General features: G+C 43.8%; 1 long non-coding RNA gene across 1 annotated transcript; it reads right to left on the bottom strand.

Moving 5' to 3' along the window:
- Positions 1 to 108: 108 nt before the first annotated feature.
- LOC121534915 lies at positions 109 to 15,591 on the bottom strand. Its single transcript, XR_005994695.2, has 3 exons — positions 15,459 to 15,591; positions 14,876 to 14,928; positions 109 to 343 (listed from the first exon to the last, which is right to left on the bottom strand). It is a non-coding gene; the product is annotated as an uncharacterized LOC121534915 (long non-coding RNA).
- Positions 15,592 to 22,134: the final 6,543 nt, after the last annotated feature.

The following is a 22,134-nucleotide window of genomic DNA, read 5'->3' as shown; positions in this document are numbered from 1 at the left end:
GGGTGCACATGGTGGGGGTGGTGGGGTGGGGGGAGAGGGTGGTGGTGATGATGATGATGATGGGGATGAGCAATGTGGTGGTGGTGGTTCTCCAGCATGAGCACCCCTCCACCCCCCAGGCCCGGCCGGCGCCCGGGCTTTCCCCCTCCTCCTCCCCCACCTCCTGAGCTGTACAGGCGGGTAGCGTACATGCCGGCGAGGGCAAGAGCGAGGACACCAGGGCGGTGGGCGTGTCGCGGGCAGAGGAGTGAGGGATGATGCTGCCGCAGCTCAGGAGGCCTGGGCCGGAGGGCAGCCGCAGCATAGTACATGGGCTAGTCCGCTGGGGCACGGCACACTACACCTACAGGGAGAGAGGACGGAAGGGACAGACCGAGAGGAGAGAAGAGAGAAAGAATAGGCTAATTAAAACACACTCCAGTTGAGAATGTGTGAGAATCCCTGGAGGGTCACAGAGTACATGTACACATTAGGGGTGAAATTGGGATACTTAAAGGAATATTTTGGTATTTTGGGTAATTTCCTACTTAACCAGAGTCAGACCAACTCATGGATACCATTTTTATGTCTTTGTGCAGTTTGAAGGAGGTTGAAGGTAGCATATCGTTAACTTAACGCAATTTCTGGAAGTCTATGGGTATCTACTAGCCTGCTCCTCTCAAAAGCAAGGAAATAGACCAAACTAGTCCAAAGCTGGGTGGTTAGTAATTTATAGTCTTACAAAGCTATAAACACAGTGCATTCGGAAAGTATTCAGACCCTTTGACTTTTTCCACATTTTGTTACATTACAGCCTTATTCTAAAATTGATTAAATAAAAAATTGTCCTCATCAATCTACACAAAATACCCAATAACGACAAAGCAAAAACAGGTTTTTAGAAATATTTAAAACAATATTGTCACACCCTGGCTCTGGGGACTCTATATGTTGAGCCAGGGTGTGTAGATTCTATGTGTTCTAGTTCTATGTGTTATATTTCTATGTTGGCCAGATTGGTTCCCAATCAGAGGCAACGAGTGTCAGCTGTTGCTGGTTGTCTCTGATTGGGAACCATATTTAAACAGTCTGTTTTTCCCTTAGTGTTTGTGGGATCTTGTTTCCGTTTGGTTTGTTCCTTGTTGGTTGTGTTAAACCGTAGGACTGCACGTTTCGTTTGTTGTTTTGTTGTTTATATTATCACTAATGATAATAAACATTAAGTATGTTTGCAACTAACGCTGCGCATTGGTCTACTCCGTCTAACGATCGTGACAAATATAAATGTATATAATACAAAATATATACCGTGCATTCGGAAAGTATTCAGACACCTTGCCTTTTCCACATTTTGTTACGTTAGCCTTATTCTAAAATGGATCTACACACAATAACAAATAATGACAAAGCGAAAACAGGTTATGCATTTTTTGTAATTTCTTACAAATAAAAACAGAAATACCTTATTTACATAAGTATTCAGACCCTTTGCTATGAGACTCGAAATTGAGCTCAGGTGCATCCTGTTTCCATTGATCATTCTTGAGATGTTTCTACAACTTGATTGGAGTCCACCTGTGGTAAATTCAATTGATTGGACATGATTTGGAAAGGCACACACACCTGTCTATATAAAAGGTCCCACAATTGACCGTGCATGTCAGAGCAAAAATCAAGCCATGAGGTTGAAGGAATTGTCCGTAGAGCTCAGAGACAGGATTGTGTCGAGGCACAGATCTTGGGAAGGGTATCAAAAAATGTCTGCAGCATTGAAGGTCCACAAGAACACAGTGGCCTCCATCATTCTTAAATGGAAGAAGTTTGGAACCACCAACACTCATCCTAGAGCTGGCTGCCCGGCCAAACTGAGCATGGCCTTCGTCAGGGATGTGACCAAGAACCCGATGGTCACTCTGACAGCCCTCCAGAGTTCCTCTGTGGAGGTGGGAGAACCTTCCAGAAGGACAACCATCTCTGCAGCACTCCCCCAAGCAGGCCTTTACGGTAGCGTGGCCAGACGGAAGCCACTCCTTAGTAAAAAGGCACAACAGCTCACTTGGCGTTTGCCAAAAGGCACCTAAAGGACTCTCAGACCATGAAAAACAAGATTCTCTGGTCTAATGAAACCAAGATTGAACTCTTTGGCCTGAATGCCAAGTGTCACGTCTGGAGGAAACATGGCACCATCCCTATGGTGAAGCATGGTGGTGGCATCATCATGCTGTGGGGATGTTTTTTAGAGGCAGGGACTGGGAGACTAGTCAGGGTAGAGGCAAAGATGAACGGAGCAAACTACAGAGAGATCCTTGATGAAAACCTGCTCCAGAGCGCTCAGGACCTCAGACCGGGGCGAAGGTTCCCCTTCCAACAGGACAACAACCCTAAGCACACAGCCAAGACAACGCAGGAGAGCTTGAGGTGGTGGGCCGACATCCAAGCTGAGATATCTGCCAGGCACACAGAGATCTGTGTCCCCACCTGGGTGTCAGAAGACGGGAAGGAGAAAAGTAGTTGAGTGTCATCCACATAGCAATTATAGGAGAGACCATGAGGACTTCGTGTATTGAGAGAAGAGTGCCTAGAACCGAGCCCTGGGGGACACCAGTAGTGAGAGTACGTAGAGCAGACACAGATTCTCTCCACGTCACCTGGTAGGAGCAGCCTGCCAGGTAGGATGCAATCCAAGAGTGTGCAGAGCCTGAGATGCCCAGCCCTGAGAGGGTGGAGAGGAGGATCTGATGGTTCACTGTGTTGAAGGCAGCAGATAGATCTAGGAGGATGAGAATAGAGGAGAGAGAGTCAGCTTTGGCTGTGCGGAGAGCCTCCGTGACACAGAGAAGAGCAGTCACGGTTAAGTGACCCATTTTGAAGCCTGACTAGTTAGGATCGTTCTGAGAGAGATAACGAGAGGGTTGATCAGAGACAGCACGCTCAAGTGTTTTGGAAAGAAAAGAAAGAAGGGATACAGGTCAATGTTTTTCACGTCAGATGAGTTGAGTGTTGGCTTCTTGAGGAGGGGAGCGACTCGGCCCATTTTGAAGTCAGAGGGGACGCAGCCAGTGGTCAGGGATGAGTTGAGGGAAGTAAGGAGGTCTACAGAGATGGTCTGGAGAAGGGAGGAGGGGATGGGGTCGAGCAGGCAGACCTCACGAGAGGGGACAATGAGCTCAAGGTGTAGGGTAGTTCTGTGTGAGTGGGACCAGTGGACTCAATAGGCTGAGTGAATGAGAAGATATCGTCAACCTTCTTTTCAACGTGGTTGACAAAGTCGTCCGCAGAGAGGGAGGAGGGAGTGGGTGGAGGATTACGGAGGGAGGAGAAGGTGGAAAAGAGTTTCCTAGGGTTAGGGGGCAGAAGCTTTACATTTTTTGTGATAGAATGTGGCTTTAGCTGCAGATACAGAGGAAGAGAAGGTAGAGAGGAGGGAGTGAAAGGATGATAGGTCCTCCGGAAGTTTAGTTTTCCTCCATTTTTTCTCAGCTGCCTGCAGTCCTGTTCTATCAGATCGCAATGAGTCACTCAGCCACGGAGCAGTAGGGGAGGGACGAGCAAGCCAGGAGGAAAGGGGACAGTGAGTCATAGGATGCGGAAAGGGAGGAGAGTAGGGTCAAAGAGGCAGAATCAGGAGACAGAGGGAGGAGGATTTAGCAGTGGGAAGAGATGATAGGATAGAAGAGGACAGAGTAGTGGGGGAGAGAGAGAGAGCGAAGATTGCGACGGCGCATGACCATCTGGGTATGGGCCGAGTGGCCCGGGTTGGAGGAAAGGGAGAGAGAAAAGGAAACAAAGTACTGATCAGAGACCTGTATCCCTTCTTTATCTCTGAGAGAGATAACGAGAGGGTTGATCAAAGTGTTTTGGAAAGAAAATAAAGGGATACAGGTCAATTTTTTTTCACGTCAGATGAGTTGAGTGTTGGCTTCTTGAGGAGGGGAGCGACTCGGCCCATTTTGAAGTCAGAGGGGACGCAGCCAGTGGTCAGGGATGAGTTGAGGGAAGTAAGGAGGTCTACAGAGATGGTCTGGAGAAGGGAGGAGGGGATGGGGTCGAGCGGGCAGACCTCACGAGAGGGGACAATGAGCTCAAGGTGTAGGGTAGTTCTGTGTGAGTGGGACCAGTGGACTCAATAGGCTGAGTGAATGAGAAGATATCGTCAACCTTCTTTTCAACGTGGTTGACAAAGTCGTCCGCAGAGAGGGAGGAGGGAGTGGGTGGAAGATTACGGAGGGAGGAGAAGGTGGAAAAGAGTTTCCTAGGGTTAGGGGACAGAATCTTAAAAAAAAAAATTGTGATAGAATGTGGCTTTAGCTGCAGATACAGAGGAAGAGAAGGTAGAGAGGAGGGAGTGAAAGGATGATAGGTCCTCCGGAAGTTTAGTTTTCCTCCATTTTTTCTCAGCTGCCTGCAGTCCTGTTCTATCAGATCGCAATGAGTCACTCAGCCACGGAGCAGTAGGGGAGGGACGAGCAAGCCAGGAGGAAAGGGGACAGTGAGAGTCATAGGATGCGGAAAGGGAGGAGAGTAGGGTCAAAGAGGCAGAATCAGGAGACAGAGGGAGGAGGATTTAGCAGTGGGAAGAGATGATAGGATAGAAGAGGACAGAGTAGTGGGGGAGAGAGAGAGAGCGAAGATTGCGACGGCGCATGACCATCTGGGTATGGGCCGAGTGGCTCGGGTTGGAGGAAAGGGAGAGAGAAAAGGAAACAAAGTACTGATCAGAGACCTTGAGGGGGAGATGCAGTGAGATTAGTAGGCCAACAGCATCTAGTAAAGATGAGGTGAAGTGTATTGCCTGCCTTGTGAGTTGGAGGGGATTGGGAAAGGGTGAGGTCAAAAGAGGCAAGGAGGGGAAAGAGAGCTGTAAATAAATTAATCGAAGGCAGACGTCGGGAGGTTGAAGTTGCCAAGTATGAAGAGCCATCGTCAGGAAATGATCTTATCAAGGTGTCAAGCTCATTGAGGAACTCTCCAAGGGCACCTGGGGGGCGAGATGACAACAATGATAAGCTTGAGTGGACAAGTGACAGTGACAGCATGGAATTAAAATGAGCAGATGGACAGGTGAAAGAGGAAGCAAAGAGAAAATCTCCAGTTAGGAGAAATGAGTAGCCTTGTGCCACCACCGCGACGACCAGATGGTCTTGGACTATGAGAGAAAATGTAGTCAGATGAAGAGAGAGTAGCAGTGTTCTCTGGGGTGATCCATGTCTCCTTCAGGGCCAAAAAGTCAAGGGACTGAAGGGCAGTATAGGCTGCAATGAACTCTGCGTTCTTGGCCGCAGATCGGCAGTTCCAAACGCTTCCAGAAACCCGGAATTCCACATGGGTTGTGCGCGCAGGGTACACTAAACTAGAAGAGTTGCAACTAAGGGGTGGGGAGCATCTGTAAAGCCTAAAGGGAGAGAAGCGAACTGGGATAGAAAACTCATACTTGCCAAAGCTACAAGACACATTTGACAGAAGTACAGAACATAACATAAAAACTAAACTGTTTTTTTTGTGTGTGAAAAAGTAGATGTTTCGGTATATCGTGCAACACTAGACGCCAACTACCTTTAGCGCCTATTGACGAAAGTGTCTTCTGGCCGGAGGAGTTCTGTTAAGAGCCCCGAACGCTTGTTCTGAACGCTAAAAAGCATTGCTTGCGGTACGGTTTTGTAAACATAAAGAACATATCAGTGAGAAACATAATTTTCTAAAAATGTAAATTACTACACATTATTAGGGTAAGGGTTCCCACCCAGCCATATTTCCATGTTACAGTGCTTGTTTACGAATAACAGACGGAAGACAGAGGCGTACCTGTGCTAATTAGCTATCCGCATCTCTGAACACCTGTGTATAAACGAAAGACAGATGCTGGCCCATGTTGACTCCAGTGCTTCAAACGGTTGTGTCAAGTTGGCTGGATGTCCTTTGGGTGGTGGACCATTCTTGATGCAAACAGAAAACTGTTGAGTGTGAAAAACACAGCAGCGTTGCAGTTCTTGACACAAAACAGTGCACCTGGCACCTCCTACCATACTCCGTTCAAAGGCACTTAAATATTTTGTCTTGCCCATTCACCCTCTGAATGGCACACATACACAATCCATGTCTCAATTGTATCAAGGCTTAAAACTCCTTCTTTAACCCGTCTCCTCCCCTTCATCTACACTGATTGAAGTGGATTTAACAATTGGCATCAATGAGCACGGTTACGTGCACACAATAATGCGGTTATTGTGGATAGTTAGGTTATTATAATCGTTTGTTTACATTCTTTGACAGAATAACGATTTACCTAACAATCCTGTTTACATGGACACATCTGAAATCATGCTACTGATGGGCCTTTTGATAAATGCAGAAAAATCGGCAATCAAAATAAACGTTCTACCATAGTGACAATATTATTTTTGCGAAGACTATTTGATTCTGAGTTCGGACATATAACGTTTGTATGTGAAAAATGTATAAGATGCATACTTTCAGTTTTCCCGAACTCACTTCAGTCGCTTATAAGAGGGAAGCTTGCGCTACCCGGTGCTGGCACATGAGTACAGACCAAATACACAGCTGGAACGCCGATTAAGCTGTTTACATGTCCTAATAATTTGAAAGATTGCTCAGAAAACCTGGTGTTTTAATCGGAGTATGCTTACTTCGATTATGACCTTAAGGCGATTAAGATTAGCAGAGTAAGGTGTTTACGTGACTAATGCCATACTTTGCCTTCTGCCACAATCAGTTTAATATCGAATTATTAGTGTGCATGTAAACATACTCAATAAGCGAGCATAGCTTTCACCTGGATTCACCTGGTCAGTCTTTGTCATGGAAAGAGCAGGTGTTCTTAATGTTTTGTATACTCTGTGTATATTGCAAGTGTATATTTTGCATTTGTGAAATTATTTTGATGTGATATGAAATTAAAGGGCTTTATGTTTCTAGAACCGTACCACAATTGAGAATCTGCTGTTTTGGCTGCCAGAGACAATTCGCCTTTAAAACAGAACATGTAAGATCCTTGGACTAGAAGGAGTAGATTTTAGCCTCCTTCTGTCCATTATTGCGCTAGTTACAATCAAGAAACGTACACAAATGTCCTTTGTGTGCACCTTACTGGTCAACAAAAAAAACGGTCAGCTTTATATGTCAGCTTTATAATAGACAAGGCAAGGACTACTTTAATATTACTGGAGGTAGCCTAATCCAAACCGTATGTTGTTTCCAAATACAGTGTTACTAAACACGTTGACAGAGCAGTCTCTTTAGTTTATAACTAGCTAGGACTAGAGTATCAAAACAAAATCAAATGTTATTTGTCACATGCGCCAAATACAACAGGTGTAGACCTTACTGTGAAATGCTGATGAGCCCTTTCCCAGAAATGCAGAGTTAAAAAGTAAGAAAAATTAGCTAAAATAAAAAAAGGAAACAGTAACAATAAAATAACAATAACAAGGCTATATACAAGGAGTACCGGTTCAGAATAACTGAGAATATTTACATGAACACTAATAATTCGATATTAAACTGATTATGGCAGTAGGCAGAGTATGGAAATAATTACGTAATTAAAAACACCTGGTTTTCTGAGAAATTTGTAGAATTATTGGGACATTTAAACAGCTTAATTGGCGTTCCAGCAGTGTATTTGATCTGCGCATGTGCCAGCAAGTGAAGTGAGTTCGGAAAAACTTTAAAAGTATGCACCTTAGAAATATGTCCAAAATCAAAAAGGTTCTGGGGGAAAAAAAGGTCACTGTGGTAGAAGGTTTATTTTGATTGCCGATTTTCTGCATTTATCAAAAGTCCCATCAGTAGCCCAATTTCAGATGTGTCCATGTAAACAGGATTACTAGGGAAATCATTATTTTTGCTAAGCATGTAAAACTAGCCACAAGAATCGTATTATTGTGTGCATGTAACCATGCTCAATGTGCAGGGGTATGAGGTAGTTGAGGTAATATGTACATGTCGGTAGGGGTAAAAGTGACTAGGCAATCAGAATAGATAATAAATAGTAGCAGCAGCGTATGTGAAGAGTTTGAAAGAGTGTCTATGTGTCAGTGTGGCGTCAATATGCAGGTGTGTGTTTTGTGTGCTGGAGTGTCAGTGTAGTATGTGTGGGTAGAGTCCAGTGAGTGTGCAGAGTCAGTGCTCTATGCACATAGTCTGGGTAGCCATTTGATTAAGTGTTCAGCAGTCTTATTTTATTTATTTTATTTTTTATTTCACCTTTATTTAACCAGGTAAACAAGTTCTCATTTACAACTGCGACCTGGCCAAGATAAAGCATAGCAGTGCGATAAAAAACAAACACAGAGTTACATATGGGGTAAAACAAAACAAAGTCAAAAATACAACAGAAATACATATAATATACAGTGTGCAAATTTAGCAAGTTATGGAGGTAAGGCAATAAAATAGGCTATAGTGCAAAATAATTACAATTAGTATTAACACTGGAATGATAGATGTGCAAGAGATGATGTGCAAATAGAGATACTGGGGTACAAATGAGCAATATAGGGATGAGGTAGTTGGGCGGGCTAATTTCAGATGGGCTGTGTACAGGTGCAGTGATCGGTAAGGTGCTCTGACAACTGATGCTTAAAGTTAGTGAGGGAGATAAGTGTCTCCAGCTTCAGAGATTTTTGCAATTTGTTCCAGTCATTGGCAGCAGAGAACTGGAAGGAATTGCGGCCAAAGGAGGTGTTGGCTTTGGGGATGACCAGTGAGATATACCCGCTGGAGCGCAGACTACGGGTGGGTGTTGCTATGGTGACCAATGAGCTAAGATAAGGAGGGGATTTGCCTAGCAGTGATTTATAGATGGCCTGGAGCCAGTGGGTTTGGCGACGAATATGTAGTGAGGACCAGCCAACAAGAGCGTACAGGTCACAGTGGTGGGTATTATATGGGGCTTTGGAGAAAAAACTGATGGCACTGTGATAGACTACATCCAATTTGCTGAGTAGAGTGTTGGAGGCTATTTTGTAAATGACATCGCCGAAGTCAAGGATCGGTAGGATAGTCAGTTTTACGAGGGCATGTTTGGCAGCATGAGTGAAGGAGGCTTTGTTGCGAAATAGGAAACCGATTCTAGATTTAACTTTGGATTGGAGATTCTTAATGTGAGTCTGGAAGGAGAGTTTACAGTCTAACCAGACACCTAGATATTTGTAGTTGTCCACATACTCTAGGTCAGACCCGTCGAGTAGTGATTCTAGTCGGGTGGGCGGGTGCAAGCAGCGTTCGGTTGAAGAGCATGCATTTAGTTTTACTAGTGTTTAAGAGCAGTTGGAGGCTACTGAAGGAGTGTTGTATGGAATTGAAGCTCGTTTGGAGGTTTGTTAACACAGTGTCCAATGAAGGGCCAGATGTATACAAAATGGTGTCGTCTGCGTAGAGGTGGATCTGAGAGTCACCAGCAGCAAGAGCGACGTCATTGATATACACAGAGAAAAGAGTCGGCCCAAGAATTGAACCCTGTGGCACCCCCATAGAGACTGCCATAGGTCCAGACAACAGGCCCTCCGATTTGACACATTGAACTCTATCTGAGAAGTAGTTGGTGAACCAGGCGAGGCAGTCATTTGAGAAACCAAGGCTTATGGCTTGGGGGTAGAAGCTTTTCAGGAACCTTTTGGTCCCATACTTGGCGCTTCAGTACTGCTTGCCGTGTGGTAGCAGAGAGAACAGTCTATGACTTGGGTGGCTGGAGTCTGACAATTGTTAGGGCCTTCCTCTGACACTGCCTGGTATAGAGGTCCTGGATGGCAGGGAAGTCAGCCCCAGTGATGTACTGGGCCGTACGCACTACCCTCTGTAGAGCCTTGCGGTCGGATGCCAACCAGTTGCCATACCAAGCGGTGATGCAGCCAGTCAAGATGCTCTCAAATGGTACAGCTGTAAAACTTTGAGGATCTGAGGGCCCATGCCAAATCTTTTCAGCCTCCTGAGGGGGAAGAGGCGTTGTCGTGCCCTTTTCACGTCTGCGTTGGTGTGTTTGGACCATGAAAGATCCTTAGTAATGTGGACACCAAGAAACTTGAAGCTCTCGACCCGCTCCACTACAGCCCCGTCAATGTGAATGGGGGCGTGCTCGGCCCTCCGTTTCCTGTAGTCCACAATCAGCTCTTTTGTCTTGCTGACATTGAGGGCAAGGTTGTTACACCACAATGCCAGGTCTCTGGTCTCATTCCTATAGGCTGTCTCATTGTTGTCGGTAATCAGGCCTACCACTGACGATGGTGTAAAGTTGAGCACGGACAGAGTCGAGGGTGAACAGGGAGTAAGCATGCACCCGAGGGGCCCTTGTGTTGAGGGTCAGCATGGCGGATGAGTTGTTGCCTACCCTCACCACCTGGGTGCGGCCCGTCAGGAAGTCCAGGATCCAGTTGCAGAGGGAGGTGTTCAGTCCCTGGGACCTTAGCTTAGTGATGAGCTTGGAGGGCACTATGGTGTTGAAGGCTGAGCTGTAGTCAATGAACAGCATTCTCACGTAGGTGTTCCTTTTGTCCAGGTGAGAAAGAGCAGTGGGAAGTGCATGAAATTGTGTCATCTGTGGATCTGTTTGGGCAGTATGCGAATTGGAGTGGGTCCAGGGTGTCTGGGATGATGGTGTTGATGTGAGCCATGACCAGCCTTTCAAAGCATTTCATGGCTACAGATGCGAGTGCTATGGAGCGATAGTCATTTAGACAGGTTACCTTGGCGTTCTTGGCACAGGGACTTTGGTGGTCTGCTAGGTATTACAGACTGGGTCAGAGAGAGGTTGAAAATGTCAATGAAGACACATGCCAGCTGGTCAGCGCATGCTCCGAGTGCACGTCCTGGCAATCCATCTGGCCCTGCGGCCTTGTGAATGTTAACCTGTTTAAAGGTCTTACTCACATCAGCTACGGTGAGCGTGATCACACAGTCGTCCGGAACAGCTGGTGCTCTCATGCATGGTTCAATGTACCTCGAAGCAAGCATAGAAGGCATTTAGCTCGTCTGGTAGGCTCGCGTCACTGGGCAGCTCACGGCTGGGTTTTCCTTTGTAATCCGTGATAGTTTGCACGCACTGGCACATCCGACGAGTGTCAGAGCTGGTGTAATAGGATTTGATCTTAGCCCTGTATTGACGCTTTTCCTGTTTGATGGTTCGTCGGAGGGTGTGACGGGATTTCTTATAAGCGTCCGGATTTGTGTCCCGCTCCTTGAAAGCGGCAGCTCTAGCCTTTAGCTCACTGCGGATGTTGCCTGTAATCCATGGCTTCTGGTTGGGTTATGTACGTATGGTCACTGTGGGGGTGACGTTGTTGATGCACTTATTAATGAAGCCGGTGACTGATTTGGTAAACTCCTCAATGCCATTGAATGAATCCCGGGACATATTCCAGTCTGTGCTAGCGAAACAGTCCTGTAGCTTAGCATCCGCTTCATCAGACCACTTCCGTATTGATCACTGGTACTTCCTGTTTGAGTTTTTGCTTGTAAGCAGGAAACAGGACAGAGTTATGGTCCTCTGTAGCTCAGCTGGTAGAGCACGGCGCTTGTAACGCCAAGGTAGTGGGTTCGATCCCCGGGACCACCCATACACAAAAGATTTATGCACGCATGACTAAGTCGCTTTGGATAAAAGCGTCTGCTAAATGGCATATTATATTATTATTATGGTCAGATTTGCCAAATGGAGGGCGATGGAGAGCTTTACGTCTGTGTGTGGAGTATAGGTGATCTAGAGTTTTGTTTCACCTGTAGTTTCAACCACAATTCAATTGTGGTTCAATGCAACCAAAATGCAGTAGTTGAGTACACCTACTGAGTCAGTCAAAACATAACCAACCTCTCCAAATGCAGGTTTTTTTCTGTATAGAAAAGTATTGGGCGGACCCCCTAAGTGTTTTCGGGCAGCCTATGTCCAAACAGTAAAAATAAAAGAAATATTTTTGTTATTCATTTTGGGATGGAAAAACTTTTCAGTGTAAACTTAAAATGACTAAAACCAGATATAAAGTATGTAGAAAATATAATGTACCTATAAATTTTTTTATAAGATCATGAGAACTAACAATCACCAAAATAAAAGTTAGACAGTCAGGGAGAATCTAAAATTCCAAAAATTATGCATTCAGGAGTATTTTTGTAATGTTTGAGTCACTCAGATAGCATAAGCCATGGCAAAATATGTAGAATTGCAGGAAATTAGTTTAAAAGACCCCATTTTTTGGTCACTGTGGCCAACAGGAGGGACCTGAAAATGTTCAGTTGGCAACTGCACCATTGAAACGCCCCTGCCACACCCACCACCTAAACCCCATTTTTATCCAGAAAATAATTCTCAAATGTCAAGTAAATTTGAACAGGTAACCAATTTCTCCTTCAGCATATGGAAATGTTCCAACTCAACCTTTCACAATTGTCCTCCTCAACAAACCACTAATGCCATTATTAGTTAGTTAGCTTGGTAAAAGTACCTAGCTAGCCTATCCTGATGACAAACACTCTATCCAGAATTGCAAGCATAAGAAAATGTCAAGCATAATGTCTGCAAATGCATAGGATCGGATAAAGCAGGTCAAATACATTTTATTTTTGTCACATGCTTTGTAGATAACAGGAGTAGATTTACAGTGAAATGCTTACTTACGGGTCCTTTTCCAACAATGTAGAGTTACAGATAAAAATGGAAATATTGGCACAGTGAATAATGAATAAAGTGCCATCTTAGCTAATATCTAGCTAGTCATGTTTTTGCAAGCTAGCCAACTATGTATAGCTTGCTACGGCTAACTTACTGTCAAGCTGAACTGGCATAGCTAGCTATCTAAATAAGCAATCTGCAAATCTGAAGTACCGGTAGCTAGTTGCAAATTAGCACGTAGCTAATATCAGTGGAAATGTTATGTAGCACTACTAGCAGGGAAATATTCCATTGCCAAACAGTGGCTAGTACTAGGGCCACCAGTGTGTTGTGACCAACATTAGCGCGAGCAACAACAGTGGAATCAACGGTTCGCCTTAAAACTCAAAGTCCCCCATTGAAACTGATGCAAACGGATGAAAAGTGAAAACATGCCAAAATTGGACTATATAATGCTAAACAAAGTTGGAATGTTGGGTGCACAATTCATAGGTCAGGCTGTACAGTGCAATATTAATGTCCAATACACACAATAGACTGACTGGGATGGTGATTTCCCACAGTCAAAGTCCTGCAATAAGAGCTAAGACGCTAATATTTGTCTAAACTCAACATAGTTGTGTTCTGTGGGTGTCACGGAGTAGGCTGATACCCCATTTCAAGGGTGCACAATCCATAGGTCAGGCTGTACAGTGCATATAAGAATGTTCCCAACGCAATTCTGAATTAAAATACATCCACAGTGCGATTTCAACAGATGTTTACTTTTTGGGGGGCAAATTAACTAATAATTGTAATTTGTTGGATTTACATAACATTCCAACTAGGCTAGGGCGGAATACAGATTGTCATAATGGCCTTGTGCCAATCCTGGGATAGTCGGTAATACCGGCACTGAACACAAGGGGCACCGTTTCAAACACCACTGATACTCTGTAGTCAGAAGGTTAGCAATGCTAACAAGTACATGTAAAATCCCATAGAGAATGCTAACTAAATGCCAACGAGCACATTACGAACATTTTGTACAGTTGCTGACCTAAACTATACAAGTAACTCAAAAATGCTACTCACAGTTTGCTGCACCCATAAAACAAATATTATCCAGCAAGGCTCTTGATGCAGGAGGGAATTATCTGCTGTTACCAAGCGAATGCTTGATTTTGGAAGAAGCTAACAACTTACCTAGATAATAGTTATAAGATATCTAGCTGGCAAGCATTTAGTTGTGAATTACATACTGTAATTAGATCACCTGGCGCATGCTGCACAACAGTGTGACTCACAAGGCTCTGGTGTCTCGTCGCTGTGTGCTTGTAAACAAACATCACGTGACAAGTGACTGGGGACTACCGTAAGCTTCATATACTGAACAAAAATATAAAACGCAACATGTAAAGTGTTGGTCCCATGTTTCTCAAATATGAGATGAAATAAAAGAGGCCAGCTCTAAAATGTGCAGTTTTGTCACAACACAATGCCAAAGATGTCTCAAGTTTTGAGGGAGCGTGCAATTGGCATACTGACTGCAGGAATGTCCACCAGAGCTGTTGCCAGATAATTGAATGTTAATTTCTCTACCATAAGCCACCTCCAACGTCGTTTTAGTGAATTTGGCAGTACGTCCAACCAGCCTCACAACCGCTGACCACATGTAACCACACCAGCCCCAGGACCTACACATCTGTAATAATAATATTCCAATTTATTTAAAAACATAGTTACAACAGTATTGACGGTATCGAAAAAATCATCCCGTGGCTTTTTCCAAATACACCGGTATACCGCCCAAGCCTAATTCCAACCTTGTTTAGCATTAACTAGTACAACTGTGGCATGTTTTCACTATTTGTATCTGTTTGCATTGATTTCAAATGGGGGACTTTTATTTTGAAGGCGAACTACCGATTCCACTATTGGTCCTCTGTAGCTCAGCTGGTAGAGCACGGCGCTTGTAACGCCAAGGTAGTGGGTTCGATCCCCGGGACCACCCAAACACAACAAAATTGTTTATGCACGCATGACTGTAAGTCGCTTTGGATAAAAGCGTCTGCTAAATGGCATATTATTATTATTTATTAATCACTACACACACTCACTAGGGCCAGGGGCATTTTCAGCAACCTCGTGCTGTCAGAGGCCATTAGTTAGGTCGGCTACAGCTAGCTACGTTACCATCGAATGGCTTCATATAAAAAGTACTGGATAAACAAGGTATCTAGCTAGAGTAGCTGACTATTGATACAATGGCAATCACTCATTGATGAACATACTTACATGTTGGATGTCAACGCAGAAGAGGGATATCCAGATGGGTGGTGGTGTTTTATCTAGCAGGAAACAATAACAGTTAATCTGACAGTGACACTCTCAATCATTTACCACAAAGCTCAGTAGTAGCTAGATAGCTATTAACGAAGTTTTATCAAAGGGATATTTCGCTTGGTAGACCAATAAAGGCCTTGCCTTCTAGGGGACTTGAAGGGATGCTTGTTAGCTAACGTTAGCTAGCTACCTAAATTAACTAGTTAGCTAGCTAACTATCTAATCTGGTGACGAGTTAACGTTAGCAGCAGTGTTAGCTGTCAAACATAGGAGTGACAGACAGCCCGTCAATGAAAACCTTGACAATCTCTATTGACCATTTCACTTAAAAGTTAGTTAGTTAATCATGGCATAACACTCTAATTTATTGGTCGTGGCCGTCCATGCAATGACACCTTCGTTTGCAAACTAACTAGCTATGGTGCTAGGAATTCAATTGGACTCGCTCTATCCTCTGCCCAGCAGCAGCAGTGAACATGGGTTGGTGTATTGACTATTCACTTGACTTATTCACACTGACCGACGGAGTCTTTACCCTGGTAGCTTGGACGCATCTACACCAGAAAATGTTCTAAACACGACCGATGTCATTTGCCGCAAGAACGACTCGTTTCCCCGTCCTCTCATTCCTCGTTCCTAACGACGTTAGCAGCCCCGGTGTCGCCCATGTTCCCAACATGCAACTTTTTGGTCTTCCTCTGTTGATGGCTTTGCCAACATTTGGTGCATTACAGCCACCTACCGGTCTGGAGTATGATGAAGGCAGAGAGGCCTCTCAGTCAACTGGTGGGCTCAATTCACTAATAAAGTCTTGCCAACAAAGCCTCAGGACAGCACTCAGACAATCTGTCCCAACCAAATTATAACAAAAATAAAATATCACCTATTGGGAACATCGGCCTAAGGGAACATAGGGTGGACCCCGCTAGTAATAGCTAGGTAACGTTAACTAGCAAGCCAGATAACTGTAATATCTTTGTCGTATTTCAGAGTTTGCTAATAACATTGACCTTCGTTTTACAAACTAGGTAGATTTCAAATGAATTGTGTAATGGTGAATCTACCTGAAATTAAGTGAGTGCTGCAGATCCTGCTATGAATTCTGGTCTACCAAGCCTCCCTTCGGACTACAGTGGGCCAAACTCGTCGCCTTTCCTCGTTTTTAGGACATTTGAATTTTAATCTTTGAAAAAGGCATTCGTGTCGGACCACAACCAACAAACAACAGTAAGAACCGAAGTTGGTCGGATACATTTTGCTTTCTTGGTGGGAAGGGTAGCAGACCCAACAACTTTTCAGATCGGAATCATCAGGGGTTCCACAATTATTTAGAATGCACTCTTGCGTTCCATTACAACAGTTTATAGCAAAGGTATAAATATAATACAAACTGTATGTGTAGCCTATTAAAATATGTTGAAAAATTAATTTTTACAACAACCTTCTCGCGCCCCCCGGTGGTCGAGACCCCACTTTGGGAACCACTGCTCTGGACGATGGTTTATGCACTGCCAGATCAAGACTCCAGGAAACTTTTTTTGGGGAGGTCAAATACACGTTTATGTTATAATTTTCTCAGTTGGTTTAGCAAATTGTGAGAAATCAAGTCCAATGCACTCAAAAGTTGACAGAACTACCAAAACAGATATTTCAGGTGACTTTTCATAAAGGCATGGTAAACAAATACATTAAAGTATGTGAGAATAGGGTTTGCCGATACAGAATAAGGGCCGCCCATCAGGTTGGCTATGTGGTGGTATTGTAGTTTAGCATCCTGAAGGCGGCGAGAAAAGAGGAAGGCCGATCCAAAAGTAGGTAGTAACAGTCCTCAGCCTTGGTCGTAAAGCCCCAGGTCCTCCTGTCTAGTACATTTCTTTACACCCCTTGTTCATCACCAACTTGCTTCTCTGTGCTGGGGGGACCAAGGAATGCTGCTCTATACAATACGTTAACACTTGTAAAGTGGTTATCCCACTGGCTATAGGGCAAATGCACCAATTTGTGAGTCGCTCTGGATAAGAGCGTCTGCTAAATGACGTAAATGTGCCCTTGAGCAAGGCACTTAACCCTAATTGCTCCTGTAAGTCGCTCTGGTTAAGAGCGTCTGCTAAATGACCAAAATGTAAATGTAAAATGTTAACAGCCTTTGTAGGAGCTCTCGTCCATGCTTGACCACTCCTGCATCTCATCCTCCTTGGATATAATGTTATGGGCCATCTTAAAGGAAAGATTCACCAATTTTGAATGTTATATCGTTTTTGTGCATCTCTGTGCGATGTTCTATCGATTCCTGGGGTCATTTAATGTTTTCATGTGTATCTGAGCTATTGCTGTTCCGGTATGACTTAGCATTGTGATAAAGCCGCTCTCACTACACTGGAAGTTAATAGGAATCTGACTTTTAGATCGCGAAAACGTCTATCATACATGTCAGATTTCAATACTGGCTGATGTCATAACGTGGGAGGTTGTCTTCTCTCGAATGAGCCATTGATCATATTTTTGCGATATTCTTACCTCGAGAAATGTGTAACTTAACATTTCTCCTATTTGTCTTCCTCATCAGTCCAGGGTGCTATTGCATGGTGCTATTGCATGGCCATTGTGAATGTCAGACTCGATCTGAACATGGTGAGATTGTAGGCTCCTAAATTGATAGTGCAGTTTGTTTAGGCGATTTTACAGCTAACTAGCACATGCTGATAGTGACTTTGGTATTATTGTGTAGCTACGTTTGAAGAGAGCATTGATTGCATTGCGGGTTTTGTAGTCGACATAAACTGCAACAGATTTCCACAACGATTTTCAGTTGCTACCAACCTTATAACGACAAAATGAAACATTTGTTCACAAAAAAATATTGTTATTTAACACTGTAAATTAAAGGAATTAGTGGTTTTGGGTGGATTCTTCTTTTAAAGCTGCAATATGTAACTTGTTGGGCGACAGATCAAATTCACATAGAAAAGTGAGTTATAGATCTGTCATTCTCATTGAAAGTCTAAAAAGTGGTAGATTTGTTCTATGTGCGTTATTTCTATGCTTCCTGTTCTTAAGTTTCGTTTTTGAGTCTTTTACTTTCGGTTTGGTACACCAGGTTCAAACAGCTGAAAATACAATATTTTGGGTTATGGAAAATATATTTCACAGCGGTTTAGGTGGTACAATAATGATTCTCTACACTATACTTGCTTGTTTTGTCACATAAACTGAAATTGGGAAAACTATTCAAATTTCTGCATAGGGCATCTTTAAGTAGTCAATTTCTGCATCTTCTGCCAGCTGGATCATCTCCTGCTCCTCAGGGTTTATGTTCTCAGAGGTGTCTATGTTCATAGATATACACAGCGAGGTATGGCTTAACAAGACCACACCCCCGAATAGGTACAGCTGTAGGTTACTCCCGTTAATTGTCTACTTTACTCATAACCTGACAACGGCTGTATTCTTTTTTATATCATTCATTAAACATTTTGGATATGCTTGGTTGGTCATTTTTAACATACTTCCATGTTGTAGTAATCAACAAACTACATCATACCTAAAAACATTTTCATTCTAAATGTAAAAATGTTAGCATGAACATGGAATATACGTCACGATTCTCAGCCAAAGAGAAGATTCCAACAAACTTTCTTCAACTAGCTAACTAAAGCTGCTTTTAAGATGCAGAGAAGCTGTTGCGTACCGTTTTGTTTGAACAATAGTAGAAAAGACCACCAAATTAAGTTTAATCAACTGCCTAAGGACCAGGTTAGTTGAACCTCATGGTTTTAGACTACTACGCCGCGATGATGATGGAAAGCTGTGGGCTCCAGTTACTCGATACATTTCTGTGTTTCGAAGCATTTTATCAGCATCAAGTCGCTAACACTTGTTTGTATCTTAACTAGCTATGTGTATTGCACAAAGCTTGTAGGAAGGACTAGTAAGCTGTATCTGTCTAAATAACAGCTATAATATTCTTTGGATATTTATGCAAACCTGGAGATTCCACCAAGTAGGTGTAGATATCGCCATAGGCTACTTTTGGCCATTTGGTAGGGTTGTCTCCCCAGCTGGTCTCCAGCAAGCTGAAAGGACAAATAGGCAAGCCAACAAGAATCAACTTTTCAACATACCTAGACCGTTCAAGGGCAGGCAAAGACTGGAAGTAGTTACGTGACATATCTAAGACTAGCCAGCCAGCTAACCAGCGAAAAAGCTAGGGGTAAACAAACATTGATGTAAGTATAATGCGACAGCTTTACTAGTTTTACTGTCAGTGTTAGCAGGTCGGGTAACACATTTGACTGGCAGAATAAGTATCATGCAAATAATTTATTGTTGTGACAGCCAAGTATGTTAATAACAACACGTGAGGCTGCTGAAAACATTTATTGAAATTACAAAAAAGTTTCAGTTGTTCGCTTAGGATGACGCCAAAGTTAGGCTAATTACATGGGAGTAACAGGAGTACCCTACAGCTGTACCCTACTTGGGGGCATGGTCACGTTAAGACACGTCTCACCCTGTGTATCTATGTTGAGTGGCATAAAAATTCTGCACTCTGATTGGTTTGACGCTGAAAATAATGCTCTGCAATGATTGGCTTTAATCTACAACGACCCAGGGTAGCTTAAAGCGACAACTACCCTGGGTACGCGCTGACTTGACTATCTACTGTGGAGACTGGCTGCGACATTGATTTACTGCCATGCATTACTGAAGTTCCATCTGAGGCTAAACAAACAAGACATTGTTTTAGTATATGATGGGTGGTTATTCACATGCCACATGCAATGACTGTTGGTTTCAGAAAGATCCATCAAATCCAAAACGAATGTTACAGGTTCGTCAGCATCAGTAAGGTTTGCTCTAACATATATTGTCAGCACAGACCACCAGAATCGACAACTTTGCATCACTCATAAGAATATTAGTTGCAACTTTCTTCCTCATTACATCAGCAATGTGGTGGCAAATATTAGTGCAGGATTTGTCAAAGTCCTGTGCAAAGTCCGTCCCATATTTATTCCATTCATGACTTGAAGGTCAACATCGATAGGAAGGTCTGTTTATGGTCTTGAACCTGCAATTTTATATGCAGTTCTGAAGACTGTCAGTTGACAAATACTGACCTCTCTACAGTTCTTGTTCTTCCTGAACTCTGCCTCTGCTGCTGTGCCCCTTGCCCTGCTGCTTCTGTTCTTCCTACCATTGTTGCTTCTACTGCTGTCTCTTACCCTGTTGCTGCTTCTGTTCTTCCTACCATTGTTGCTTCTACTGCTGTCTCTTACCCTGTTGCTGCTTCTGTTCTTCCTACCATTGTTGCTTCTACTGCTGTCTCTTACCCTGTTGCTGCTTCTGTTCTTCCAGCTGCTCCGTGATGGGCGGGCAGATGGATGAGGGATGTTTAGGATCAGTCTTGTAGTGCCTGGCTGAGGGTACATTTGTTGAGAGCCATTAGCACATTTGAGTGGTTGCTCTTGTAGTTGTGGTAATGGGACCCACTGTGCTTGGGTGGTTGGATATTAATGTTTGCCATCTAAAGATCCTTCACAGTGAGAAAATTGGAAAAGCTCCTTGTATTTATTTGCGATGCTCTGCCTCTATGCCTCGGCACGCGGCACTGACAGGTACCTTTTAGCACTTTGTACGGTGCTTGGCATGTTTCGACCACTATGTTGGAAATGGCTTGCCGGCTGATTCTGAACATAAAAGATAGGTAGTGTAGCCAATATCATGGTGACAGTTGAAGCACGGTATTTCTAGTCATTTTCACTGCAAAATGTACAACTATGGCATTAACGTCAACATTTTTGTGAAAAGACCACCAGAACAATTACTTAAATAAAAACTGGATGATTCTGGACACTTCCAAGCCTGACTTTTCTGAACAAAGTGCGAAGTTTTGTTGCCTGGTAAGGCGTCATCTTCAATCAACAGCTGTTCTGTTACAGACGTCAACAAGTCATAGTTTGTTGTGGGGAAAGAAACAGAACATTTACTTGGATCAAAACTGAATGATTCTGGACACTTCCAAGTCTGACTTTTCTGAACAAAATGCACATTTTTGTTGCCTGGTGTCATCTTTGTCAACAGCTGTTCTGTTACTGACGTGGCTGGGTTGACTTTGGCCTTCTGGATGTAAAGTTGTCTTAGGTGGTAAATAAGACTTTTCATGTGCTCTGAATCTTATAGTTATTTGTACCTAACTCTGAGCTTTTTTTGCCTGATTTATAAGCTAGCAGCTGCTTGACAGGCAGCGCACCACATACTGTACCTTAAAAAAAAGGTAGGGGCGTGGATCAGAAAACCAGTCAGTGTCTGGTGTGACCACCATTTGCCTCATGCAGCGCGACACATCTCCTTCGCATAGAGTTGTTGATTGTGGCCTGTGGAATGTTGTCCCACTGCTCTTCAATGGCTGTGCGAAGTTGCTGGATATTGGCAGGAACTGGAAAACGCTGTCGTACACGTCGATCTGGTGAGTATGCAGGCCATGGAAGAACTGGGACATTTTCAGCTTCCAGGAATTGTGTACAGATTCTTGCAACATGGGGCCATGCATTATCATGCTGAAACATGAGGTGATGGCAGCGGATGAATGGCACAACAATGGGCCTTAGGATCTCGTCACAGTATCTCTGTGCATTCAAATCGTCATCAATAAAATACAGTTGTGTTCGTTGTCCTTAGCTTATGGGGCACTCTGTTCACAACTTTGATATAAGCAAACCGCTCGCCCACACGACGCCATACACACTGTCTGCCATCTTCCCGGTACAGTTGAAACTGGGATTAATCCGTGAAGAGCACAGTTCTCCAGCGTGCCAGTGCCATTGAAGGTGAGCATTTGCCCACTGATGTTGGTTACGACGCCGAACTGCAGTCAGGTCAAGACCCTGGTGAGGACGACGAGCACGCAGATGAGCTTCCCTGAGACCGTTTCTGACAGTTTGTGCAGAAATTCTTCGGATTATGCAAACCCACAGTTTTATCAGCTGTCCGGGTGGCTGGTCTCAGACTATCCCACAGGTGAAGACGCCGTATCTGGAGGTCCTGGGCTGGCGTGGTTACACGTAGTCTGCGGTTGTGAGGCCGGTTGGATGTACTGCCAAATCCTCTAAAACTATGTTGGAGGCGGCTTATGGTAAACAAATTAACATTAAATTCTCTGGTGGACATTCCTGCAGTCAGTATACCAATTGCACACTCCCTCAAAACTT

The sequence above is a fragment of the Coregonus clupeaformis genome, chromosome 21 (assembly GCF_020615455.1).
Source record: "Coregonus clupeaformis isolate EN_2021a chromosome 21, ASM2061545v1, whole genome shotgun sequence".
Taxonomy (NCBI): domain Eukaryota; kingdom Metazoa; phylum Chordata; class Actinopteri; order Salmoniformes; family Salmonidae; genus Coregonus; species Coregonus clupeaformis.
This window is presented reverse-complemented; position numbering and strand designations above follow the sequence as displayed.